Below are 13,426 nucleotides of genomic sequence, written 5' to 3'. Positions count from 1 at the left end.
AAAATGACAAAGACCCTCCTTAAAAATAAAGCACTTTATTCATAAGAAATATAAATTGTGTACACATAATGCACAAAGTAAACTGTAGTATGTAAACTGTCCGGATCATGTCCTCCATCAGAGTAAAGGGTTTCTTGTAGAGTGAAATTGTGTCAGCTGGTGATAGAGTATAAACACTACGCTGTATACAGCTCAGCAAACACAGTTGGATTTGGAAAGTGTTCTTCATACAGAACAAAGAGTAGAAACTAGAAGGACACTAGGTTGAGCGCAGACCTCCGCCGAGGCCAAAAATAGCTTTTTTGTGAGTCGGAGCCGCTTCAAAATGTAATGGGTTCTTCCTCGGGCAATGCTACACACTTCCACCATGTTCCATGAAAATCAGGCAAGTAGTTTCTCCATATTCCTGCGGACAAACACACAAAGAAACAAACTGCACCAAAAACATGACCTCCTTGGAGGAGGTAAAAACAAAAAAAGCCTTCTGTATATACTGTAAGGAAAAGGAAAAGTCAGCTGCATCCTGTCTTCTGTTTCAGTCTGGCTACAGCACCTCTTCACCATCGCAGCCAATGTTCTCCCTGACTTACACTGTAAATACTCTAAATACTGTGTGTACAGTAGGAATATATAGTTCCCAATCTCATAAATACTGTATATCAAACATACTTTTTGTTTACAGTACTATGGTCCACTTGCAGTACTACAGTACGCACCGAGTATTGTATTGATGCAGTACAACAATATTGTAATGAGAGTAGATCACCTCACCTATACTGTGAACATGCTTACAGTAAATGTGGTTGATCCATCTCTCCAACCTCCCTCATAGTTGGACCATGGTCAACCAAAGTGGCCTGGATCTCATCAGAGATTATGGCTCTCCTCTTCCTCCTCCTCCTACCCATCCTCCTCCTCTTACTCTCCCTCCCTCTTGCTATGTCTTTCTCTCTTGTTGACCTGTATTGCTCCGAAACACAAGAGCTCACCTGTGGCCCTTTTACTGCTAAAGCTCTGATTGCTAATTGAACAACTGTGCAACATGTGTTTGCCCATGTGAGGAGTCACAGTGGATAATAGGATTTTGAAGTTCAGCGTTTTAAATGGCAGTGTGTTCCATGTAGTGTTTAGAACTGCAGTCTGAGCGTAGAGCAGTAAATTGGCCTGTATTTTAGCAGAACTGGTTCAGTTGTGCTCATTGTGACTCAAGTACCAACTGTGTAAACAATTGAGAAAAACTGTAAAACACCAAGACCTTGAGGAACACCATAGAAAAAGCCATGCTGTGACTTGGTTTCAAAAACTTTTGACATTTTGAGATTGGATTTGAGATTGCAGGAATAGCATTTTTCGGTGATTGGATGGCGAGCACTTCTGTTGTGTAAACTGCTCAGAAACCCCCTTATTGTCAATCTACCTAGGACAGCCATCCCTCCTCTGAATGCTCTAGGTCAGTTTGTGGCTGTAGAGTTTCATGAGGCTGTGATTATCCTAGAGGTCACCACAGGTCGTTTTATACAGTGAGGTCACGTTTCAAAAAATGGTCTCACTACAATGAAATGGCTACTATGGGGACTAACATCATCACACATGAATACAGTTGGGCTCATTGGATCAACAAGAGTCTCAGCTTTACAGAGATACCCAATTTATGTAATTCAAATACAACATTTTAGTAAAGGAGAAAATAACAAATTTGTACTGCAGGCATAAAACTGCATTGTTTTTGCCCCAAACTGCATGTGATTATCATAAAGTGGGCATGTCTGTAAAGGGAAGACTCGTGGGTACCCATAGAACCCATTTTTATTCACATATCTTGAGGTCAGATAAAATCACCATGATAGTTTTTCCTCGCCAAAAACTTTGCCTAACTTCGGAGGGTTATTTAGCCTCTGACATGCTGGCCATGCAGGATATGGTTGGTACCAAAGGGTACCTTAGGTTTTCTAGTTTCATTTGATATCCTCACTCTTTAGATCACTCTGAGCCTGCTGCAGCCTTTGAAAGGAAGTAAAGTCGGTCGAGGGCGAGTGGATGAGGTTAAGACTATTGCTGTGGAAAAAATGGACATTTGCAGTTATCAATCAAAACCGTCTTCTTATCTGTTGACAAGGGACTTCAGGTTTTTTTTTTTTGGATTATGTGTTTACCTCCTTCGTATTCAGGGTGACCAATGTTCCACTTTACAAGGGACTGCACAGCATTTTTATCCCTTGTCCCACTTCCAACATATTGAGACGATGTCCCACATTTTCATTTGCTCTAGTTTTCAAGAGTCAAATCACTGCAGGACAGACGCTTTTCTAAAATCACGCTTTTATGTCATGGCTGTGAAGAAAGCAGGGAAAGCTGTCATCACGGCGCTGTTTTTGCTGTCAATCAAACTGCGCACACGTGGGTCAAGTGCAGGTTAAACTGTCCCCGTCTTTGCTACGCTGTGCCCGGGAAAATTGCGAGTCACCACGAAGTCACAAGCTATGCAGATTTAGGCGGAATATGATGGAAACTACCACAAAGAAAAATAAATGCAACTACACCAAAGACTACTTATAAGTGGGTGAAACCGGTGGAAGGCGATTCTCTGAGAGTTTTTTGTGAAATTTGCCAGTTATACAATATGAAAACAACATGAAGTGACACAGTTCATATGAGTCTCACATGGAACGTTTGGCTCAAAAAGAGATGTTCTGATCAATGGACGCATTCGGGCAAAGCATAAAGATGTTACGAGGTAAGGGGCAGAATAGAAATGTTTATTTTTTAAGTTAGATAGACATTTTATCAAATTTGTAGACTACCTCTCAGCCTTGGTAACGTGTCCCACATTGTCCCACACAAACATATTCTTTGTCCCACATTTGATTTGTTGGAATCTGGTCACCTTATTCGTATTTGTCTAATATTATAGCTTGCTCTTTGTTTATTAATATGCAGCTCTACCGACAGTACACTTGTCCGTGTTTGTGATTGGTCACATACTGCGAACCCCGCCCCATTTATGGGAACGTGCTCATAGCCAGATTGAGCAACCCTGGGTTGACTTTCCAAGTTGCTAACCACCGTTATGCGCATGTCACACAGCTGTTCCGATTAAATGTGTCGGCGCATGTAAACACCAGACCGTATTAAATATTAAATCACATTTCATGTAAACAGTCGTCCTGGAATCTTCAATCAGAATAAAATAAAGTGTGCATGTAACCGCAGCTATAGACTCAATTATATGTAATTGGTAGATCAATAAAATATAAATGGGTTTGTGTGTGTGTGTGTGTGTGTGTGTGTTTAGTCCATTACATCTATTCATCAAGCTGTTAGTCAAACAAACTCCTTATTAAGAAGACTGAATCAAATGAGGAAAAACTGACTATTGACTGAATGTGTGTGTGTGTGTGTGTGTGCGTGTGTGTGTGTGTGTGTGTTTGCGGCTGAGCCAACCATGTGTAACTGGAGGTTCCAGGAGAGAGTAATGATACCCGTGTGATCTGAGTGATGTGTTGTTTTCTAATGAGAGCTCATCCGCTGACGATACGTCTCAAACTTAACGCAACAAAAGATTTCTCCCCTAAATAGATTTAATGAGCTTGTGTCATAGCAAAAAGAAAATGAATCTGTAAAGGAGGCTTGAGGGCATATAGTTTCTACAATAGCTGCTGCTTTTCTTCCAGACATATTTAATGCTCCCAGAAGAGAGTCAGCGATAATTAGGAGGGATGAAGTATATTGGGGATTTTATCATGTTGGATTAGACATCTTGCTGCTAATGAAGCGACTGCTAAATCAAAAGGCTCACAAAGTCAATATTAATAATTTAAAAGAATGCCTAGATTGCCTTGTTAATCTCTACAACCAACACGTCCTCATACCTAAACCACACAATAGGTCGTTTACCAATGACTCGCAACACAACATATATGACTATTGGAGTAAACACGTGGTTAACCAACTGAAACAAAAGTACATGGTTTACATGGTTTACAAGGAAAAGATTGTGGTTTGGGTTCAAATAAGTATGTTTGTTTGCAATTTACGTGCGAAACAGGTTACACACGTAAATTAGGTATATTACATAAGTTAACTTAAAATAAGTTAACGTTGACTTTTGGTTTCACGTGCGATACGAACGAGGGTCTCCTGGGTGAAAGTCCTGTTGTTTTGACCCATCCATCCACCCCGACCACATGACAGTCCCCAGTAATGAGCGAGGACATGCAGTCAGTCTAACAGCTGGAGTCTGAAGAAGACTGTTGTGGGCTCTTTGAAGTTTTCATCAAACTCACACGTTCTGGTGGAAATGCAGCTAATGGTGTGAAGGTTTGAACAGTTGTTTTCACTGGATGCTACTGCAACTATGCGACTACTGAGCCAGCCTTTTTGGAAGTTGTCAGAAATAATTACCATACATTCCTACAGCATAATTGTACACACGATTGATGATCATCACATTGTCATCTTTTTTCATTAAAATAGCTCCTGTTACAGATGGGTTACCTGCTCTAGGAGGAGAGCTAAAATGTGCCCAGGTGACACAGTGCTTAAAGGGCCAGTTAACAAAAGGCTACGAACAGTGACATATCAAAAGGGCACTCCACCCATTTTACGCATCAAGTTCACTTTTCACAGCCTGTGAAATGAGTTGTATAATGTCTTGTGGCTCTGAAGTGAGCTTTTTTAAGCGTGAGAAAACATCCATGATGATATCTCAGTTTGGGTTTAGAATTGATGGACTTGCATTTATAGAGCACCTTTGTAGTCTTCCGACCACTCAAACATTTACCCAAACACATTCATACACTGATGGTAGAGGCGGTCATACAAGGTGCCAACCTGCCCATCAAATTCTAATCTAAATACTCATTCACACACTGATGGCTCAGCCTTCAGGGGCAATTTGGGGTTCAGTATCTTGCCCAAGGACACTTCCACATGTAGACTGGAGGAGCCGGGGATCGAACCGCTCTATCTGCTGGTGGGGAAGTGGAGTTTGAAAGACATAACTGTTAACCATGCATGGGGAGTCTAATGAAAGACACTATCAAGTTGCATTATGGGAAATGTAGGATACGGCATGAACAATACCAGGAACTAAAAGTCAGGATTGCTATTCTTTTTTAATGTGTCTCCTGTAAGTCCCCCAACATTACAACATGTATATTATATCTATACCAATAATGTACAGCCTTTTCTTGCCAGAATAGACATTTAGATTTTCAAAAACACCTGCACAAGTAAGGCACACTGTGGAATGAACAAAGACAAGAGCCACCTTAAGAACCTTTTGATATTCTGTTTTTCCATTGATGATATTTGTGAGTTATTCCCTGAAAGAGTTCCCATAGCAGAAGTTATTCTTCTAAAAGAATATAGGCTTTAACAATCTCCAGGACACATTTAAAATGTTAAGAAAACAGAGGCAAACTGTGTGAAACAGCAGCAAAAAGGACTCAAACAAGTGCACCTGTCTGTCTGACATCATTTAGCGCCCAGCAGCAACCTGGTCGACAGGTAGTAATTGGTTACGCAGCAATGAAATATTGATTTGTTCACAGTATGTCCTAAATTTACTCCCTTGTTGGCATCATTTCCCCACTTAGCTCTGTTGAAATGACTGCTGTGTCATCATGGGAGTGCTAAAAATGAGATTTGAGACAAAGTCTGGACTAAGCAAACTGAGTTTTACAAAAAATATGACTCGTCTGGTTGCCATGTTGGATTTTTAAAAAAATCTTTTTGGGACTAATTAAAAGGCTGCTGAACCTTTAGTAGAATTGTTTCATAGTCCCTTGATTGCTACTGCTGTTCACCGTCTGACATATTAAGCAGTGACGCCTCATATCTGTGTTTTTATAGTGGCGGAAGGTTTCATTTTTTAGGTTAAATCACAACCTGTTCACACATAGGCAATAAAAAACAATTTATATGTGTAAAAAGTTACATACAGTCCCTTTAAAATAGATTGAGCATCTGAAATAAATTACAAAAACTGAATTTGACTCTTTGACACCTTTCCAGATGGAACTATATGCCTAAAAACGGCCTTGATGAGGACAATTACTTGATCTCTGACCTTTGACCCCCTCTCTCTCTTTCAGGTCAAGCTACCAGTGAGCCTGACGAGAGCCTACTAAGCGGGGGTTCTGCTGGGATCAGCACGGGAGGCCTCAAGTCCGTCCTAGAAGATGCAGTGTCGCCAGCCTTTGGTGCCACCATCATCATCATCATCACGGTCATCGTGTCTGGCAGTGCCTACCTCTGCTTCCTCAAGTACGTCTGTGCCGGCTGCTGCAAGCCCATGCAGGTGGCCCCTACTGTGGACGTGGACCCCAACAAGGTCGAAGAACAAGTGTAGCGAGGTGAAGAGACTGAGAAGTGGCACAGACAGACAAAGACCTGGAGAATGGAGAAAAACTTTCACAGAATGGCTTCAGTTATGGACTAGCAATGCTTTCCATTGGATTGGTGCAATTCTCATCATGTCAAAGTACCAGCCGAGGATGCTAAATGGAATCGATCCGTCAATCAGCGGCTCCCTTTCTGGCAGAGAACTCAGCAGACGCAGGGTCATCACAGCTATTTTCAACCGTTTTTTCTTTTCTTTTGAAACCCATCTATATGTTTTTTCATGGTTTCCTGTATAGCTGAAACTACTGAATCAAGGACTCAGCCAGCCTTAAACCACAGGGACCAGAATTGTGAGCAGATCTGTGAACCTGAATACCAGACATCTCTGTCGTGACTTTAGAAAGTAGCAGTTCATTGCAATACCTGCCAGACATTGTTTCATCAGAGGATTTCTGTCTTGACATTGGCCCTGGGGTACAATTTGGCTTGTGCAGCCAGATCCTTTTGGGGAACCCAGAGAAAAAATTTCATGCCTGTTGGTCAGAGACAATCAGGATGTCTCAGATTAATTTAACAGGGGTTCGCCAAACCTCAGGAGCTGCAACGCCCTATATTAACCTCGCTGATAGGTCTTGAACCAGCCATATGAGTCGACCATCATCTTGTGGACACTTAACACAAGATCATCAGCATGTGTCAACACAGCGCAGTCTGAATATATTTGCTTGTCCATTGTACTACTGATTTATTTGTGCTTAGCCCAGTATGTTGGAAAACCTTTCACATATAAAAACTGTTTTTCAAATAATGGCAAACTCAACTAATAGCCAGTGGCCAGCACAAACAAATAAAGGCCAGTCGCTAATAAAGTTTGGGTAAAAACATAAGAGGGGATGGAATTAACTGTATTATTATGACTCACATGGTAAATTTAGTATTATGTTCGTTTCCACAGCAACTAATTCTATGCCAACCTCTCAGGCCAGGCCTTCATTTGGAACAGGCTTATATTAAAGACAGGCTTTTATTCCTAATATCCTCATTTCCCTTATTAAAGCAGCAGTGGGTAGAAATGGATCAAATATGATTTAAAAAAGTTATTTTTATAAAGCGATCACTATCCTGGCAGTAGAGCATGAGACTGGTAGTCTGAAAAAAATCATGTGCCTCTGTGTCCTCTGGTGCTCCTAACGGCATCTGCAGGCTTTCACTGACCGGAGGAAAACAACCAATCAGAGCTGATCTGGAGTCTGCCGTCTCTGAGCAGCTGTCAATCACTCGCTAACTCCGATCAAACCGTCTAGGCAGCGCTGATCAAATATGAATCAATATTCTGTTACTGTAATGCCTATTTTTCTCGCCCACCAGTCGGAGATGACCGTTTGATCGGAGTTCGCGAGTGATTGACAGCTGCCTCCGTTGAATTAACAGCCAATAGGAACGCTCTCTCTCCCGTCACGGGAGCCTGAAAACAGAGCCATGAGGAGGTGCAGAAGTCTAGTTCTCTCTCAGAACACTTGAATTACAATATGCTGAAAGGTTATTATGGAATTTTTGCCCAATGATGCCAGACATATTCTGCCTACTGCAGGTTTAATGTAAACACAACACTTGTTGAGGCCTCCACAATCTCTCACTGTCCCATGGGTTGAGTCTGGGATAAAAGCATTTTGTTAGGAGAAAATTAGTCTTTGTCTTGAAGCCTTTCTGGTAATTTGGCCTGGATCAGGTTGGTGTGTTGCTACCTCCTGTGACAGACATAGTGGCAACTGATTTGCTTTGTCTTGTAGGAGTTTAGATCGGTTCGATTGTTTTTTTGACACAGCTGTCAGAACAGCTATTTTGTAGTTATTCACCAACCATTTTGTGAGGGGAAATGTCAGTTTGTTTGTTTGTTTGTTACTTCCCTTACTTCCCCTAGTTTGTAGGGGAGAGTAGCATATGGTCCTCTTTGTTCTTTTGTGTGCTAGTTTTGGGTTTTCAGAGGCTCCCTAATGGGACTCATGGTGATCTAATTTAGGAAGCAAATGTGGGTTGACCTTTTACCTCGGGAGTATCTCAGTGGTTGTGAGAGGGTCGCCAGGTTCCTGGTTGCTTGTATTACCCCACTAGTTTCACATGCAGAAGTACCCCCCACAACTAACCAAGACTAGGGATGAGCTAGTAAGCCTCAGTTGTTGTAGTTAACCAACACATTCTCATCCCAACTCATCACACACCGCTGCTTTGTCTGGCATGTTTGGCGTTTGACTATAGTTACCCTTGGTGTCACTTTAGGATTAGGCAACAAAACCACCATAGTTAGGTGGTTTAGGAAAGAACAACATGGTTGGGCTTAAAACTACTACGTTTGTACAGTGAAAATGACGCTGAACGTTGTGAACACGGGACATGATTGAACAGCTGATTGTAACGTGATGTACTGGACATGACTGGTGGTCTCCTGAATGAAAGCCTTGTGTTTGTTGGACCCATTCACCTCCCCTCCTGCCCACCCTGTGTATCACTTTTGCTCTTTAAATTACGTCACTGAACTCCCGGTGCACTTTCTCAGAGCGCTTACTGCTGCCGCGGATGGGTTTACATTTTAGTTAAAGTGGCAGTAGGCAGTATATTTTTGGCATCAAAAAATTCCATACTAACCTTCCAGCATATTGTAATTCAAGTGTTCTGAGAGAAAACTAGACTTCTGCACCTCCTCATGGCTCTGTTTTCAGGCTTTAGAAAATCTAGCCTGTGACAGGAGACTTTAACCAAGTACAGGTCATTTCATTGAGAGAGCGTTCCTATTGGCTGTGCTCTGCTCATGCGACCAGAACCTGGCGTTCCTTCACCAGACTTCACAATGGCGGCGGCGTCACAAACTTTCTCATTTTACAGCTAAACCGTGCACTACACCGTGCAAACATTTGAGGCGAGAAATAGACATTAACGTAACATAATATTGATTCATATTTGATCAGCGCTGCATAGTTTAACCGTTTGGTCGGAGTTCGGGATTGACAGCCGGCTCTCATAGACGGCAGCTGGACAGCGGACCTCTACCTTCTCTGTAGAGAGATACATTCAGAAAGTCTTTACGAGAGCAGTGAACTAAAGAGCAGCTTCTGAAGATTGCACAGCATTATTTATTATCCATATAAAAAGTTAAAAGAGAATGTGAAAACCTTCCTAAAACATCATTTGATTGAGGCTGGACGTACTTGTTTGGAGCCTGCTGCTAGCAGCAGTTTCCAGGTTGGTGTCTAATACAGGAACGTTTTTATTAAATTTTTGAAGCACAAAGGGAATTGTTAGAGTTGCAATTCAAGCAGCAACTACAGTTCGAGAGGTTGAGGTATGAAAAAGAGGAAGAAACTGAAGCAATAAAAAAAACTGAAAACTGAGTATGTGCAGCAGTATTGCTTAGAGCTGGTAAAAGAAGGTTTCCAGAGTTAGATGATAGTCGTGAGGCTACAGAGGTCAGAGACTCTCAGTTTGGTGCTTTTCTAAAACAATTTTAAGCTATTAATCGATTAATTAATTATTATAGAAAGTCTTCAGGGAGTGTTGGGTTTCATTGAGAGTATCTTAACATCAATTGGAAAAAAAATAGCAATAGGTGGAACAACTGAAATTAGTATTAGTATTTTTATTAGAGAAGAAAAATGGACATTATACTAAATATATCAAGACAACATGTAGGCTTTGAGGAAGTGTTGAGTTTGCATTATCAAGGGAAAATATTAATAAAAGCCTGTCGTTACAAATAAAGGCTTGGCAGTGTTTGAGAAGTAATGGTAAATGCTGATGGTACATATTTATTCTCATCAGCTCTGAGTTAGCTCCTTCCTCCGGTGCTGCTCAGCTCAGAACAATTCATTCATGTTATCAGTGTTAAAGCACCATACAGCGTTTTGTTGGTGCTCCTCTGTCCCATCTGGTGGAGAACGTCGCTGCAGACTGCTCTGAGTGCTTACAGTATAGCTGAGACTTGTGGTGTGGTACTGTGTCAGCTTCGTTGTAGTGCCTTTAGTGCTGTGGGAACCTGCAGTTTCCAAGACTTGACTGATGAACAGCTTTTGTTTGCTGATGCTTTTTTTTTTTTTTTACAGGGTTGATTTTCATACTTTGAGAATATAATGCTGTTGGGCATCCACACACAAGCAGTGGACGTCTTGGTCTGTGGACATGGAGCCGTCCGCGTGTACCACACACTCGGCTCAGAACTACGTATTGGATATTACTTTGAATGTGTGTCTCATACACTGTTGTGTGCTCATCTCCATTGTGTGTAACAGGCTGTGGTGGCCATGTTGTTTTGTGCATAATACACGTGAGGCCATGCCACCAAATATGAAAAAAAACTAAAAATGTACCATGTCTGGTTATCTCTGTGTTTATATGCTTTTAGGGGAACATCACTGATGTCAAATGACCTGTGAAAACAGTTGTATAATGTCCTCTGTGGCTCTGGAGGAGATTTGCCAAGTCTGCGAAAATAACCTTGATGATAAATGGGAATGTTATCTTGAGTTGAATTTGGACACAATTTTTAATCGAGAAAAATAAAAAACTTTTCTGGGACTGGTGTGCTATTATTAGTGTTTTATTCTTCACTTTGCTACCAATGCAGCCCCTCTACACGAGATGATGAAAAAGTGCCACCCACATCATGTCCTCTGGAGTGCCGAAGCGGTGGAAGCGTCCACCACTCTTCAGAAGGCCTTATGCATGAAGGACAGCTGGCTGTATGCTGTGGGTACCGCTTTGAATTATATTTTTATATATATATTTTTTTACTTGCTCTTGAGTCTGTTTCACACCGCCGGAGAAGGAGACGCAGCTGAAAGAAGGCTGAAATAGTCATAAGATATTCCTTTATTAGTCCCACAGTGGGGAAATTTGCAATTTGCATACACGCCACCTGTTTATTAAAGGGCATAATGAAGTGTAATCCGTTCATCCGTTACACTTCTAAAAGCTATTTATATCTAGACGACTGTGTCTGACTTTTGAGTATTTTGTTAAATGAATAAATCTGTTAATTTACGCATTCGAAAGTTTTTTCTTTTGCCAGCTGTCCTTCCTGCATTTGGCAGCTTCAACTGTGTTACTTTTAGTCTGGATTATGTGTTTAACTTCTTCGTATTTGTCTATAATAGTTTGCTCTTCCCTTGTTAAATGTGCCGCTCTGCCTGTCTGTCTGCAAGTCTGTGGACTTGTCCATGTCTGTGATTGGTCGTATGCTGCAAACACCTCCCCGTTCATGTGAACGCGCTCATAGCCAGACTGAGTTGATTAACCGAGTTGATAACCAGCGTCGTAGGAATGTTTAGTGTGATCTCGTTTGTTAGGGTTAGTTAAACCAGATATCGAGAAGATACCATGGGTATGTTGAACTTGCTTCGTAGTACAGGCCTCTTGAGCTAGAGGTAGTGTGGCAAAACAGGGGAAACGACCAAGCCAATCCGGCGCAGGGAGCGGATCCCTAGACTCGTTGGGGGGTGGTGGGGAACGGGTGTACATTGTTTTGGACACACCTGGAACCTTGACCCCTACCCTTTCCCCCTGAATTCTAAATTAAAGGACACTTTATGTTTGATGTCAACTGTCTCAGAGACTATTATTTTACTGTGAATCTTGCCTCTAAGTCCCCTGGGTTGCCACAGTGTGTGTATGTGTGTGAGCCAGAAGGTTTTAGTTAGAGGTAATTGTTCTACCCCGTCCTCTAATATTGCCTGGAGATGCTGAGCATCACGGATTTGATCTTGTTTTATTTTACTCTGTCTGAAATGAATTTTCTCACCATGCACTGTGTGTGCATGTGTGTGTGTGTGTGTGTCAGTAAGTGTGTTGGATATGTACTGGGATGAGAAAGCCAATTTTCTTTGCATTTGGATGTTTTATAGACTGTCGTGTGATCGAGTGAGATTGTAAAATGTCTGGTCTGACTCACGTCAGCGCTGACTGGGGTGTTCAGCAAACACATGCGTACAATCTCATCAATAGGTCTTTTTCACAGCAGACATGTTGACAGAAGGAAAAGCACAGGTGGAATAAAATTACGGATTGCTGAATTCCATTTAGCTTCTTTAGTTTCATGGTCCAGTGATCCAGCATGAACAATGCTGGATCAAAATAAATGTGTTAAATTGACTTAGTTATTAACTGTATCTACCCTTTACTCCAGGAGTACTTTACTTAATGTAAAAATTATCTAATGAAACCAAATGATAAACATGAAGCAAATGCACATACATTAACATTTTCAGTCTAAATTCAGCCTATTTATCTTTGGAAATGACATACTGTATGTAACACTGTCCACGCTATACAAACAGTGAGCTGAATGGAACTCTGCATATTAGTAAGCAGTCTCTCAAACACGGGTCAAATGCACCAAGAACAATGTAAACAATAGTAAAGCTATTAATAGTAAAACTATTAATAGTGCACAGTGAAAGTCCTGCATTAAAATGCTTACTTCAAGTGAAGAGTGACAGAGAGGTTTTATCAGCACAATATATTTAAATTTACCTAAAGTCTGTTCAAGGTGGCGCTTTCAGTTCTAATATGATGCTGGATAGTTTAATAAATAATAATGCATCATATTTGAATTGTTATATTTTGTGAGTCAAATCTGAATCTGCAACGTAACCAGTAACATTTCTCTGTCAGGTTAATGTAGTACTACAATGTTTTCCTCTGAAGTAGAAGTACACAGTAAGTAGTATACAGTTGAGTGTGCTTTGGGGGTCTTTTGTAAGTTATTTGGGGGTACAATGAATTAGAATAGTAACATCATTCAACACTTTTCATATGTAAACATCATAATAATTCTATAGCTGTTGGGGCCCTTTTAGTTGGGGGCCCCAGGCCCAGGTTGCCTACCTTACCTAAGAGTAAAGTCTTCTCCTGGTGTTTTTCCCTGTGAACCAGACTGTATTTCACCAGTGTGTCTGACCGTGAATAGCTGGGACTTGGGTCTGTGATACAACTATGCCATGGCAGCAGTAGTGTAGTGGTCGTTGATAAGGTGGGTGTACTACTATGTAGAGGTGGGTGGGTTACTGAGGAGGAAGTAGGTATATTCTCTTAT

The sequence above is a fragment of the Sebastes umbrosus genome, chromosome 13 (assembly GCF_015220745.1).
Source record: "Sebastes umbrosus isolate fSebUmb1 chromosome 13, fSebUmb1.pri, whole genome shotgun sequence".
In the NCBI taxonomy this organism is placed as follows: domain Eukaryota; kingdom Metazoa; phylum Chordata; class Actinopteri; order Perciformes; family Sebastidae; genus Sebastes; species Sebastes umbrosus.
This window is presented reverse-complemented; position numbering follows the sequence as displayed.